Source organism: Narcine bancroftii, chromosome 14 (assembly GCF_036971445.1).
Source record: "Narcine bancroftii isolate sNarBan1 chromosome 14, sNarBan1.hap1, whole genome shotgun sequence".
In the NCBI taxonomy this organism is placed as follows: Eukaryota; Metazoa; Chordata; class Chondrichthyes; order Torpediniformes; family Narcinidae; genus Narcine; species Narcine bancroftii.
The window spans coordinates 19,534,817-19,548,763 of record NC_091482.1 but is presented as its reverse complement, the minus strand read 5'-3'; the positions used below and the strand labels follow the sequence as shown (position 1 = coordinate 19,548,763).

The window sequence follows — 13,947 nt, the reverse complement described above, 5'->3', positions numbered from 1 at the left end:
AATGAAGAAATAAGAAAATCCTGGCAATTCGAGTTCATTTTCATCAAAATATCATTTCACACTGTGACTGTGCTTGAGAACAATGCTAGTCTATTGACTTCCTCTGCCATTTTTTTTCCTCTTTTTGCTGTTGATTTCCTTTGGAGTTGACTCATTAATAGTCTGCTTTTTAAGGTAAACCACCTCTTTCCTGGTATTCACTCATTCTATGTCCACCCACTTCCCGAACTGCATTAAAGAATCTATGAATTCTGGATGAAGTCATGCTGCCAAAAGTTTCAGAACACCATTTTTATTCAATTTTTTTTTTGGAAGTGCGCCAATTCCACCCCCAACCACTGCAGGAGTCCTAGTCGATACCCACCCTTCAAAACTGTGTATAGAATTCAGGAAGTTTGATGAATGCCTGTATCATTTGATTCCAAATTAAAGCACCCCAAATAACAAAGTTTGTTCAGTCACTCACATACTCTATCAAAGGTTCATTCAGTTCAGGGTAATTAATTCATAATGGATTTAATAGATATTGAAACAGATACTCATTAAATATTCTATAATGAACTTCCAGCTCATGTTCTTCAGAGATATAGTCAATTACATTATTCTGTAAACTTGGATTGAGGTTTATTTGGTTTGTTTCATCCAGATCTTCTTTCTTTGGCTTGGCTTCGCGGACGAAGATTTATGGAGGGGGTAAAAAGTCCACGTCAGCTGCAGGCTCGTTTGTGGCTGACCAGTCCGATGCGGGACAGGCAGACACGATTGCAGCGGTTGCAAGGGAAAATTGGTTGGTTGGGGTTGGGTGTTGGGTTTTTCCTCCTTTGCCTTTTGTCAGTGAGGTGGGCTCTGCGGTCTTCTTCAAAGGAGGCTGCTGCCCGCCAAACTGTGAGGCGCCAAGATGCACGGTTTGAGGCGTTATCAGCCCACTGGCGGTGGTCAATGTGGCAGGCACCAAGAGATTTCTTTAGGCAGTCCTTGTACCTTTTCTTTGGTGCACCTCTGTCACGGTGGCCAGTGGAGAGCTCGCCATATAATACGATCTTGGGAAGGCGATGGTCCTCCATTCTGGAGACGTGACCCATCCAGCGCAGCTGGATCTTCAGCAGCGTGGACTCGATCCAGATACTTTTTCATTAATACACCCTTGTTCCTGTTTGTCTATTTAAGAATTAAATACCTGGTGATAACATCAGTTTTTTACAACTCAAATCTGGAAATGATGGCAATTTTTCATTCAGTTTCTATCTTAAAATCATTTGCACTAATTCATCAGAGAAAATGTGTACACTCTTAACCAACGAACTCAGAGACGTCTAATCTTTCACACTTCATCTTCAGTATATTTTAAATGCACACATTGAACTTGTATCCAACTACATGAGCCTCAAAAGGGGTTTGATCAAGGATGGGAATCTAAAGACAGATATTAAATCACCTTTTTGATATCAAAATCTGTCCATCTGCCAACTTACTTCTGCCACCACTTTCTGTGCATTCATTCCCTTGCCAATATCACAGCCATTGTGCACTGCAATTGCCATTTTGAAATTAAAGGCATTCACGGCAAACAAAATCCTGGTAGAAAGAATTCCCAACCAAGGACCTACTAACTAACCTTTGAGTACTGGAAAATGTTCCGACAGATTTCTTATTCTAGGTTTTAATTCAGAGATACTGCATGGTAACAGTACCTTTCAGCCCATGATTCAACACCCCCCAAATACACACGTGACAAATTAATCTACCAACTGCGTACATCTTTGGAACATGGGAGGAAACCAGAGCACTCACGCAGACATAGAGATCGTACAAACTCCTAACAGACAGCGCTGGATTTCAATCCTGCTCACTGGAGTTGTAATAGCATTCTGCTAACCCAGTAGTTCTCAACCTTTTCTTTCCACTCACATACCACTTTAAGTAATCCCTTTGCGATAAATGCTCTGTGATTAGTCAGGGGTATGTGGGTGGAAAGAAAAGGTTTGAAAACCATTGTTTTCATTGTCCCCAATTGACTCGTTATGTGCATGGTTTCATCACTCCAAAGGAAATGGGCCAATGACAATATTTCTCAAGCAAAATATTTCAGTAACAATTGGGTCTAGAGCAGTGATTCTCAACCTTCCCTTCCCACTCACACACCACCTTAAGCAATCCCTTACTCATCACAGAGCACCGATGGCATAGGGATGACTTAAAGTGGGATGTGAGTGGAAAGAAAAAAAGTGGAGAACCACTGTACTAACTGTGCCAGCTGAATTTCCTCAGCATTCTTTTTCTATATTCAGATCTCTAGTAAATGGGTCCATATGGTCCCATTTTCTTTTGCATAAATTGACATAAATATCATTTTCCACTTTGTTTGAAGTATTTGCACCCATTCCATGTTGAAATCTTGCCCGTTGGGAAATTGAATTGGACATTGAAATGCTGCTCAAATGGATGCCATTTCACTTTTCTTTTCGAACCAGGTATCACCCAGTGCATTTGGTGCTCATTTCATATTTCATGGCAGAAATTAAACTTTATTTTTGTTTGCTCACAGAAAGGAACATTCAGTATGTCATGGAAGTACATGACATCAAGTGTTCCTGCTGGACAATTGATTTTAAGTTCACCAAGTCCTCATTTTCATTTTCTCACACTGACCTTTGGCACACAGACAGTGCTGAGAAGGTTGGCAGAACTTCTGCACCTGAGTTTTCATTGTAAAATTCAGTGATCACTGTCTCCAACGGTGCCATTGCTCATAGTGTCAGTGGCATAAGTATTATTTAAGCTCTTATTCATTGAGAACAAATGGGATCAGTTTTGACGAAATGCATTCTAGATGATTTTAAATTGCATCTAAATTTATTGTAGACGTACATACAGCAAAGTAACAGTCCTTTCCGGCCCACAAGTACATGACACCCAAACACATCAAGTAATCGACAATCCCCGTACACGTTTGAAGGGTGGGAGGAAACCAGAGCACCCAGAGTAAATTCACGTAGACATGGGTAGGACATACAAACTCCTTACAGACAGGCCAGATGCGAACCCGGGTTGCTGAAGCCGCAATTGTGTTGCATTAACTACTACACTAACCTTGCTCTTAAAACAATTTGTTAACACAGTTTTCATTATCACATTACCAAGTCAAAGTGGATGAAAAGTACTCTTTGAATGATTCTGGGGTAGTATGGGACAATTTTTCCATCAGTTTTGAAAAGTGACACAAAGACAACTTGAGAACAGAACCATTCAATTTAGACCATAAGACATTGGAGCATAAATAGGCTATTCAGCCCATCAATTCTGCCCCACTATTTATTCATGAGCTCTTCCAGTTTCTGACTCAGTTCCACTGCCCGGCCTTTTCCCAATAACCTCCGATACCCTGGCTAATCAAGTACCTATTCATTTCTACCTTAAATACACCCAAATTCCTGGCCTCCACAATGGCCTGTGGCAACAAATGCCACAGATTCACCACTCTCTGGCTGAAGAAATTCCTCCACATTTCGATTCTAAGCGGAACCCTTTCAATCATACAGTTCTGCCCTCTTGTCCAAGACTCTCCCATCATTTCTACATCTACTCTACATGGATTTCAACATTCAAAATATTTCAATGAGATCCCCTCTCATTCTCCTAAATTCCAACGAGTACAGACCAAGAGTTGTCAAACATTTCTCCTATGATAACCCTTTAATTCCCAGAATCATCCTAATGAACCTCATCGGAACCCTCCCAATGTCAGCACATCCTTTCTTAAATGAGGGGCCCAAATCTGCTCATAATACTACAAGTGAAGTCTCACCATTGACTTATAAAGCCTCAACGTCACATCCCTGCTCTTATATTCTATTCCTCTTGATAGGAATGCCAGCATTGCAGTTGTCTTATTCACCACTGACTCAACTTGCAAGACTTTGTTTGTTCCTGTTAGGACCAAAAGCAAGGTTAGAAGGCACAGGGACCCTTAGTTTTCAAGGGACATTGAGGATTTGGTTAGGCAATGTGGAGCACATGAGGTACTTGAGGAAAATAAAGAATGAAAGAAAAACCTCAAGAAAGAAATCAGGAAGGCTAAAAGAATTTTAGCCTTGGCAGACAATGTGAAGGAAAATCCTAAGAGCAAAAGGATAGTAAGGGACAAAATTGGTCCCCTTGAAGATCAGATTAGTCGGCTTTGTATGGAGTCAAAAGAGATGCGAGAGGCCTTAAAATGTTTTTATTTTCCCCATCAGTATTCACTCAAGGGAAGGACACAGAGTTGTGGGAAGTAAGGAAAATAAGCAGTGAGGCATGGAACCTATACAGATTAGAGAGGAGGAAGTGCTTGCTGTCTTAAAGCAAATAAGGGTGGATAAATTCCCAGGCCCTGACCTTGAGTCTAGTGGAGAAATTGCAGGGGCTCTGGCAGAAATGTCCTTAGCCACGGGTGTGGTGCCCATGAATGGTGTTTCATTCTTTAAAAAGGCTCCAAAAGTAACCCTGGAAATTATAGGCCGGTGAGCCTGATGTCAGTAGTAGGTAAATTATTGGAAGGTATTCTCAGAGATGGAATACACAATTATTTGGATAGCAATGAATGGATTAGGGCTAGTCAATATGGCTTTGTGCATGGTTGGTCATGTTTATAGAGTTTTTCAAGGAGGATATTTGATGAAGGAAAGCCTGTGGATGTTATCTACATGGATTTTAGTAAGGCCTTTTATCGAGGTTAGTCAGGAAGGTTCAGATGATAAGCATTCATGGTGAAGTAGTGAACTGGATTTGACAATGGCTGAATGGTAGAAGCCAGAGAGTAGTGGTGGATGATAGCTTCTCATACTAGAGGACTGTGACTAGTGGTGTGCCTCAGGGATCAGTGCTGGGACCATTATTGTTTTTCATCTATATCAATGATCTGGATGATATCATGTCTGAAGCAACAGATCAAGTCATGAGCACCACTGAGCAGATGAGAGCCAATGTAGGGAAGTTGCTGAAAGGCATTAACCGGTATAACCCTGAGAATCTCTCAACCTTGGAAAGATGCACAGAGTCTCAGACCATGAGAAAGCTTATAATCTAGAAGTCAATCTGGCCTTTCTTAAACTATATCAGTTCAATCCCGCTTTTTTCCAGACTACCGTAACTGCGCAGATACTGTTAAATACATTGACGAACCTCCAACAAATAGATTTAACACTGTAAGTGTATGATTGACCAGGCACATCAGGAGGAGCGACTGATCCAACAAATCCTGAATCTCGGTGAACTCTTAGAGACTTGCCATTTCCAAAACGTCTGGCATAATCGCGAGGAAAACGCCGAGCTGACTGATGGAATCACAGGGTTTGAAGAGTCCGTGCATAAATTTATTGTCATGTTGTTGGAAGTCGCACATCAAATGATTGTGAAGGGGCTGTTGGCTGAAAATGTTGGGAGATCTGACAGATTCCCAGCTGCAAGCTTGGATGAGCAAGTATGGCTGGATGGAGTCCAAACCTGACAAAATCTTCGTTTGCAACCAAGAGGAAAAGTATCAAACCCAAAAACATCGTGGAGAAGGAAGATTTTAATGAGTATCATGGCATCGTCACAGTGAACACCTGCTGTTAAAACCCAGGTGTCTTATTTTTGTTTTCGGACCATATTTCTTATTCTGTAATACTTTATTGCAAATAAGAAAAGTTGAAAGCCCTTGTATTATCTGATGCAACTGAATTGTCACGTGAAGAAGCTTTTATTGTCAAGGGGTATGGATCATACTTTTGTTGCTCTTGAACGAATGGCCTGCTTCTTGTCACTTGTTCTTTAAAGACTAGCCTCTTGGCTCCAGCACATTGCTTCTCTTATTCCTCCGTCGATACTGTTCTGTTTTTGCAGTCTCCAAACTAGTCTTTCTGGCGAACTCTTTTTGTTGATACTGCTTTAGACCTGCCTCTTTTGGTGCTTCCCTCACTTAATTGGAGAGTCTGGAGTGAGAGTTATGGGTCTCAGAAAAAGCAATTTGTCATTTAGAACTAAAATAAGGAATTTTTTTGCTCATAGAGTGATCTTTGGGATTCTCTAACAGATTGTTCCGGAGTTCTGCTTGTTAGATAACGCTGGACAATGGAGATTTTACTTCCTGAACACTTTTGGGTGTATTTTATGGATTTTCACATTAAAATTTTCCTATCACGTTACAAAAAATGATCTGGTTGATAACGTGGTGAATTGGAACAGCAAGTTTGCAGATGACACTAAGATTGAAGGTGTTGTAGAAAAAAAGATTTCGAACCTTGCAGAGGGATCTGGTCCAGATGGAAAAATGGGCTGAAAAATGGGTGGTGGAGTTTAATGCAGACAAGTGCGAGGTGTTGCATTTTTGAAGGACAAATCAAGGACATACACGGTAAATGAAACTGAAGAGTACAGTAGAACAGAGGGATCAAGGAATACATGAAAGTAGGTGGATAGGATTGTCAAATGAGCTTTTGGCATATTGGCCTTCATAAATCAAAGTATTGTGTACAGGAGTTGGGATGCTATGTTAAAGTTGTATAAAACATTGGTGAGGCCAAATTAGGAATATTGTACACAATTTTGGTCACCAGATTATTTCCTATTTTTTGGTACGTATTTATCCTGCACCTTCATTTCTAGTAGAAACTCCATCTCTTCCCTCTAGTGTCCCCTTCCAATCTACTTTGGCCATTTCCTCTCTCATGCCACTAATTCCCTTTACTCCATTGAAGTACAGGTGCCTAACCTTTTAACTGGCATTCCGAAAACCAGCAACCTCCAAAATCCGGCTCTTTTTTCAGTAGATGACATCTGCTCATCAAAGATGGAGTTTGGTGCCAAACATGGCCCATCGTGACCCTTGCTCAACTCCTGTGTATCCCATCACGTTCCGCCTTGATAACTTGCAGTATCATCACCTAATAAGTGGCCCTTCATGGTGAGCGTGCCATCACTAATTAGGATATCAGTTCCCCTCCAGTTCAGGTAACAACTTTCACACTTGTACAGGTCAACACTTCCCTAGAAAAGGTTCCAATGGTGAAGCATCTCTTCAACCACTCATTTGCCTGCATTATCTTCCTGCTCTGGCCTTCCCTAGATTGTGACACTGCAAATAATCCAGAGACAATCACTTTGGAGGTCTTACTCTTTAGCCTTTTGCCTAACTCCTTGAATTTACTTTGCAAGACCTCTACCCAACTCTTGCCTATGTCAATGGTACCAAATATGTTCTACAATCTCTGGCTGCTCACCCTCCCCTTTTAAGAATATCCTGCAACCGCTCAGAGACCTGCTTGACCTGAGGCAACACAATATCCTGGCACAGAATCTCCTATCTGTTCCCCTGACTGTCGAGTCCCCTATGACTATTGCTCTACCTGACTTCACCCATCCCTTCTGAGGCTCAGAGCTGACCACAGTGCAATTGGTTCGGCTGCTACCTTGCCCAGATAGGTCATCCCCCTCAGCAGTATCCAAAGTTCCAAATCATGGGTCCTCTACCGGCATCACCTACGGCTCCTAGAACGCTTCCACCAGCATTGTCTCCGCTCCATCCTCAACATTCATTGGAGCGACTTCATTCCTAACATCGAAGTACTCGAGATAGCAGAGGCCGACAGCATCGAATCCATGCTGCTGAAGATCCAACTGCACTGGGCAGGTCATGTCTCCAGAATGGAGGTCCATCGCCTTCCCAAGATCGTGTTATATGGCGAGCTCTCCACTGGCCACCATGACAGAGGTGCACCAAAGAAGAGGTACAAGGACTGCCTAAAGAAATCTCTTGGTGCCTTCCACATTGACCACCGCCAGTGGGCTGATATCACCTCAAACCGTGCATCTTGGCGCCTCACAGTTCGGCAGGCAGCAACCTCCTTTGAAGAAGACCGCAGAGCCCACCTCACTGACAAAAGACAAAAGAGGAAAAACCCAACACCCAACCCCAACCAACCAATTTTCTCCTGCAACCGCTGCAACCGTGTCTGCATCATGGGTGTTGAATCATGTCCGCATCGGACTTGTCAGCCACAAACCAGCCTGCAGCTGAAGTGGACATTACTCCTCCATAAATCTTCGTCCACGAAGCCAAGCCAAAGAAGATACTTGTTGCTGAAGAGAATGGCCACAGGCTACCCTGCCCAGCCTGGCTGTTCCCCTCTCCCTTTCCTGACAGTTCTGCCTCCTGGGTGTGATTGTGTGTGTGTATGTTGGTTGGAGTGGCCTCTCCAGGGCGCAAGCCAGGGCAGAGTTGGTATGGAGATCTATCTGTTGGAACGATGAAGGTCGATACAGTTTCGTGTCAGCAGCATTGCAGGAGTTGCTGTGCCAGTGCTGGTTACAGCAGTCAGCCACCTTTGGGACTCTGGATATTTCCTCGGGGGTTTACTCCTAAAGCCTTTATCATGAGCAGGTATAGCCAGAAGGCAGCAGAGGTTTGAAAAATGAGTTTTCCCTCTCCTAGATTAGTTACCGTCCATGTTTACTGAATCCCATCTCCCATCTATCACACCCTCAGCCTCTCAAATGATCCGGAATTCATCCAACTCCAACTCCCTAACACTGAAAGGAGCTCTAGTTCGATGCACTTCTCACACGTGAAGTTATCAGGGATACTGTTGGCTTCCTTGACTTTATACATTCGGCAACAAGAGCATGCCCCTGCCCTGGCTACCATTCCTATCGTCTAGGAAAATAGAAAAAAGGTTAGAAAAGCCTTTCCTTACCTGGGCCTCATGGCAGGATGCTTTTGTTCCTCAACAGTGTTGTCCTTATCTTACCTCCACTCACCAAAGCCTCTCAAGCCACAACCTCAAATTCTGATACTGGGTCAAATACCATGTATATCACCAAGTTTTAATTTTAAGAAGATTTCTGACGAGTGTCGAAAATCTTGAAAATAAATTATTTATCCTTCTAAAATCAGCATGCATTAAATTCTCATAAACCATCCAGCTAAAGTACAAGACACTTTATTCTATGGTCTTTGAAATGTAAGTTAGAAAATAATGCAGCTTCTCAATATTTACTGTGCTGGCTCAGTTGTTATAGAAGTACTTTAATTTGATTTACATTTCATCTTCAATATAATTGTCCATAAATGTGCTATGCTCAATGATAGCAGCTTCCTCATCTGGCAACGCATTTGAATAACAATAAAACAAATAAAACCTCGAAATTAAATTCTTCAGGAGTCATAGAATTAACACAACTAAAATGAAATCTTGTGTCCTGTCTTTGAGAAAGTTTACATTCTCCCATCCCTATTGACTGCAGATTTCTAACACTTGAACTAAACACCACCTAATAACTGTTCATGTGAACTGGTGTCAAATTTCATGAAACTCTTTGGAACTAGTTCAATAGATTAAAGACATGTGATAAGCATGTTGTTTTGTCATTTGAAGTCAATATCTTCATTTCTAAATCTACAACATATTTGCCCAGAAAATGGCCTGTCACTCTAGATGACGTGGAATACTTGTGGAACAGGTGGCCTGAATCTGATCCAGGCAGATTGCCAGTGAAGAACATTGATGTTTTGGACACTGTATGGATGGTGATGGCCTTCAGGCAATTCCTGGGAGATGGAGGGAGGCAAGCGGAGAAAAACAGGCAACTGTGAGAGGAACACAAAAGACTGAAGATGATAATGAGTTTATTGTCATGTCCATGGTACAATGTACCCATGCACTGAAATTCTTACTTGCTGCAGCTGAACAGACACTTCATAAAATAAAACTTCAATAGTATAATTAAGAGATAATGAATACAAAAGATAAATAAATATTCAGTTAACAAACTTCAAGGAAAAAGTGTGGTATTACAATAGTGCAGACGGTTCCTTTGTGGACTCCATGACTAGGGTTACTAGGGAAATTTCAAGAACCTTGCAGCTGTTGGAAAGAAAGTGTTCCCGAACCTAGAGATTCTATCCAAAGGTGGTGGCGAGAGGAGGCTGTGGCCAGAGTGACGGATGTCCTATATGATGTTGGCTGCCTTCGTTTTTTTTAATTTTAAAAAATTTTTCACACTATGAACCATATTAACCAAAATATACACAAACATTTCCCTCTTGAATATACACAGTGTCATTTTCTCCCCTTTTTCCCCCTCTCTTCCTTCCCTCCCTCCTTCCCACCCCCCTCCCCACCCACTAAACGTTCAACATACACAATACAATAAACTCATTAAATAATGTCATCACACAATGAAAATAAACAAGAAAATTGTGTCATCTACTTTTACACATTGGGTCAGTTCATTTCGTCTTCTTCTCATTCTATCATTTTAGGGGGTGGAGGTCCACGGTAGGCCCTCTCTGTTGTGCTCCATGTTCAGTTCCCAAATTTGTTCGAATAATGTGACTTTATATTTTAAATTATATGTTATTTTTTCAAATGGAATACATTTATTCATTTCCATGTACCATTGCTGTACTCTCAGGTTCTCTTCTGGTTTCCAGGTTGACGTTATACATTTTTTTTGCTACAGCCAAGGCTATCATAATAAATCTTTTTTGTGCTTCATCCAGTTTGAGGCCTAATTCTTTACTTCTTATATTACTTAGAAGAAAGATCTCTGGATTTTTTGATATGTTGCTTTTTGTGATTTTATTTAATACCTGATTTAGATCTTCCCAAAACTTTTCCACTTTCTCACATGCCCAAATTGCATGTACTGTTGTTCCCATTTCCTTCTAACAGCGAAAAAATCTATCTGATATTGTTGGGTCCCATTTATTTAACTTTTGGGGCGTGATATATAGCCTGTGTAACCAATTATATTGTATCATGCGTAACCCTGTGTGTTTATTGTATTTCTCTTAGTTCCGGAGCATAGCTTTTCCATGTTAGCTGCCTTCTTGAGGCGATGTTTCATGTAGATTAAATTTAAATTTAGACACATAGCACAGTTACAGGCCCTTTTGGCCCAAAAACCCATGTTGCCCAATTACACCCAACTGATCTACATCCCCAGTATGTTTTGAAGGGTGGGAGGAAACTGGAGCAGACACGGGAGAACTTACAAACTCCTTACGGTGCCGGATTTGAACTCTGGTCACTGGCGCTGTAACAGTATTGCGCTAATTGCTATGCTAACCGTGTCGCGCCTAATTTCTTGAATGAAAAATGGGAAATGAAAGCCTGTGATGGACGTAGTTGTATTGCTAGAGTCAGGAGCAAAGAAAAAGCAATCTTTTGGAAAAGTACAGCAGGACGAGCAGCAGCAGTGGGGAGAAAAATGCCTTGATAAAACTGATATCGTGCAATTTACTATACAGATGGTTCACGTTTACCTTGAATCACCAGGTTCCCATAGGCCATTCAAGGGGAAAATACATCCCAAGACAGCTGCCAGTGAGTATCAAAGCTTGTTCGGCCATCCCTTCAAGACCATCACATATAGCTACAGCACTGATATGATAGTTCAATGTTTGATATCTGCCTTTCATATCTAGTATGTTCTAGCCAACAATCTCAACAGCCTGACAATACTCAGATCATGTAACTCAGTGGGCAAAAATAAATATCTGAAATTCCAATTATTGCTAATTTTTACAATGGATGAGTTGGAGATTATCAACAGCATTCAAATTTCTGAAATGAACAATGCACTTGGAAAGGTTGGAGTTTGCTTTTGTTTCTCAAGAGCATTCCAGGTTTCTTTCAATGAAGTGAAGAAGTTTGGATGTGAACTGATCAGGAAGAAGCTGCCTGTCCTTGCTGACAACAGTCTCCCTTCTAACGGCTGATCATAAACTCAATGTAAATACAAATAACAACTCAGCTTTCAACGGATACCTATTGATGATAAAAATAATGCAGGCAATTCTGGATAAATAGAATATCCTGACTCCAAAATAGTGTTAGCCCATGATGAGAAGGTTGAATGTCATACCAGAGCTCTGAGGTTATGATCAAAACACCTGATGACAACAAACGAGAAACTTGAGTGGTCAGAAATGGTTGCATTTTACCCCCACCCTCTTTATCTTTGGCCACCAAGTGTGGAGGTGGGGGGTGGGGGGGGCATGGAGGAGCATGTCCTGGTAGCCTTGCTCCTGGGCCTGGTGAAAATCGCCATCCATGGGTTCTGGAATTGAGCACCTTAAGGCTCATCCTGCAATGATGACTGTCCAGGGGTATGGTTGCGCCTAGGTGTTCTTAGAATGTGGTGCCCATACAAACCATGGAGGAGTTTTGGACACCACAGGGGAAGCACACTGCATCCTAAACGGGGATGGCCATATTTTAATTAGATGTATAGTTGTCTTGCATTTCATGTTTTGAACTTATTTGATTAAGTTGATGTACTTTTGTTGATAAAGTATTTGCGTATTTTTAAAAAATCAGATTTGGATGTTGCCTCGGCACTGGGAATCTCCATTTACTATTTCCAAACAGGACATTACACAGGTCCAAGCACCTTAAGATAGAATTGCCGAATATGTTTCAAATGGAGAAGTCTAATTCTTTTACAGTACGACGTAAGTAATTGATGATGGTCATCACATACTTTCTCTGAGCAGATGCTGGTGACGTGCACAAAGAAGATCAGTGCACAAAGAAGGCACTGATGTTTCCTGGAAAATTTCCATCTGATAACTTTCACCTAACTTGGAGCTACGTCTACATTCACTACAGAGGATCTATATTTTAATCTATTACCCTGTGCTCTCTTAACACACTGTAAGTCCACACAATACCTCCATTAAAGATTCAAGATTCCTTTATTGTCATGTAATAAAACAAGGGTAATATTACACAAAATGGACTTTAGTCTGTCCATCAGCAGAAGTTGCCCAATGCCCCTAACAGTCAGAGAAGGAGAAGCAAAAGGGAATCCCCCAGAGTGACTGAGTGTCCGTGGATTTGCCTCCAGTGTTTCCACCATCTCCGCAGCTACACGGCCTTCGGTCCAAACCATCGGCAACTCGAACTCCAGATCCAAACCTTTGACACAATCAGGAAGCCTTCAGTGCCCTCGGCTCCCTTTTGCATCATGGTTCCAGTGTCTGGCAGCCCTTCAGCCAGTCTCAAACCAGTCTCCAATAGTCCGTAGCCTGGTGTGAGTACTCTGACCATAGTCTCCAGCAGCGTGGATTCCTTGCCTCAAGTTACCAACAGCCCGCCACCTGCGTGCTCCTCAGCTGAGGAGCCCAGCCATGCTGGTCCACCGCCGTAGTCACCATCCCGTAGGATTGTCTCTTCTATTTCCCTTCTCAAATGGATGGGCGGTGATCACCCCATTTTCTGGTGCACTGCGTCAGTCCTCTGCTTCCTCAAGGCTGCTGCCAAATGCAGGCACTGCCATCCTGGGGCTAGACACCACAGTCAGAGGATTTTAAAATAAACCACTGGCAGCTCCATTGTAAAGCCCGTGCAGAGCCGTCAGTAGTTGGATTGGTTAGTGGAACCCTGCGGAGGAGCACCATGTCTCCTCTCCTATGTCTGCACCAGGGGCAGCGCTGCCATTGCAGCAACCCTGGCAGCGCAATTTTTTTGCCATTTTTTTTGGAAAAACAAAAGCAACAATTGCCCCAAAGTGGTTTTCTCCTTCACACTTTGGAGAAGGGAAAGAATGCTTTCTTACCACTTCCAGAACAGAACACTTCCAAATAGGCCTTGATAAAGGCCTGAAGCCCGAAACATTGAGATGTATCTTTACCTTTGTTTCTCCAGCATTGGTGTGTTTTTTCATTTAACCATGGTGTCTGCAAAACCCTGTGTTTTACCTCCAAATAGGGGAATGGGTAGGGCTGGGGCTTGCTGTTGGCTTAGCAAGATGCTTACTTTGAACTCCTCCATTCCTCCTCCCAGTGGTCTCTCCTCCACCCATCACAAGGCAAGTCAAGTCACCTTTATTATCGTTCATACCATGCTCACACAGTAAAGACGAGATAGCTTTTCTCCAGGTCCACGGAGCATATTTCCATGTTAGAAATAGAAGTTAAACAAT

At 42.1% G+C, this 13,947-nt stretch overlaps 1 protein-coding gene and 1 pseudogene across 1 annotated transcript in view; one reads left to right on the top strand and one right to left on the bottom strand.

Annotated features, from left to right (window-relative positions):
* LOC138749173 (double C2-like domain-containing protein beta) overlaps positions 1 to 13,947 on the bottom strand; it is a 210,317-nt gene that overhangs the window by 191,815 nt on the left and 4,555 nt on the right. The window lies entirely within an intron of this gene.
* LOC138749755 (eukaryotic translation initiation factor 3 subunit K-like) lies at positions 4,934 to 13,060 on the top strand (annotated as a pseudogene).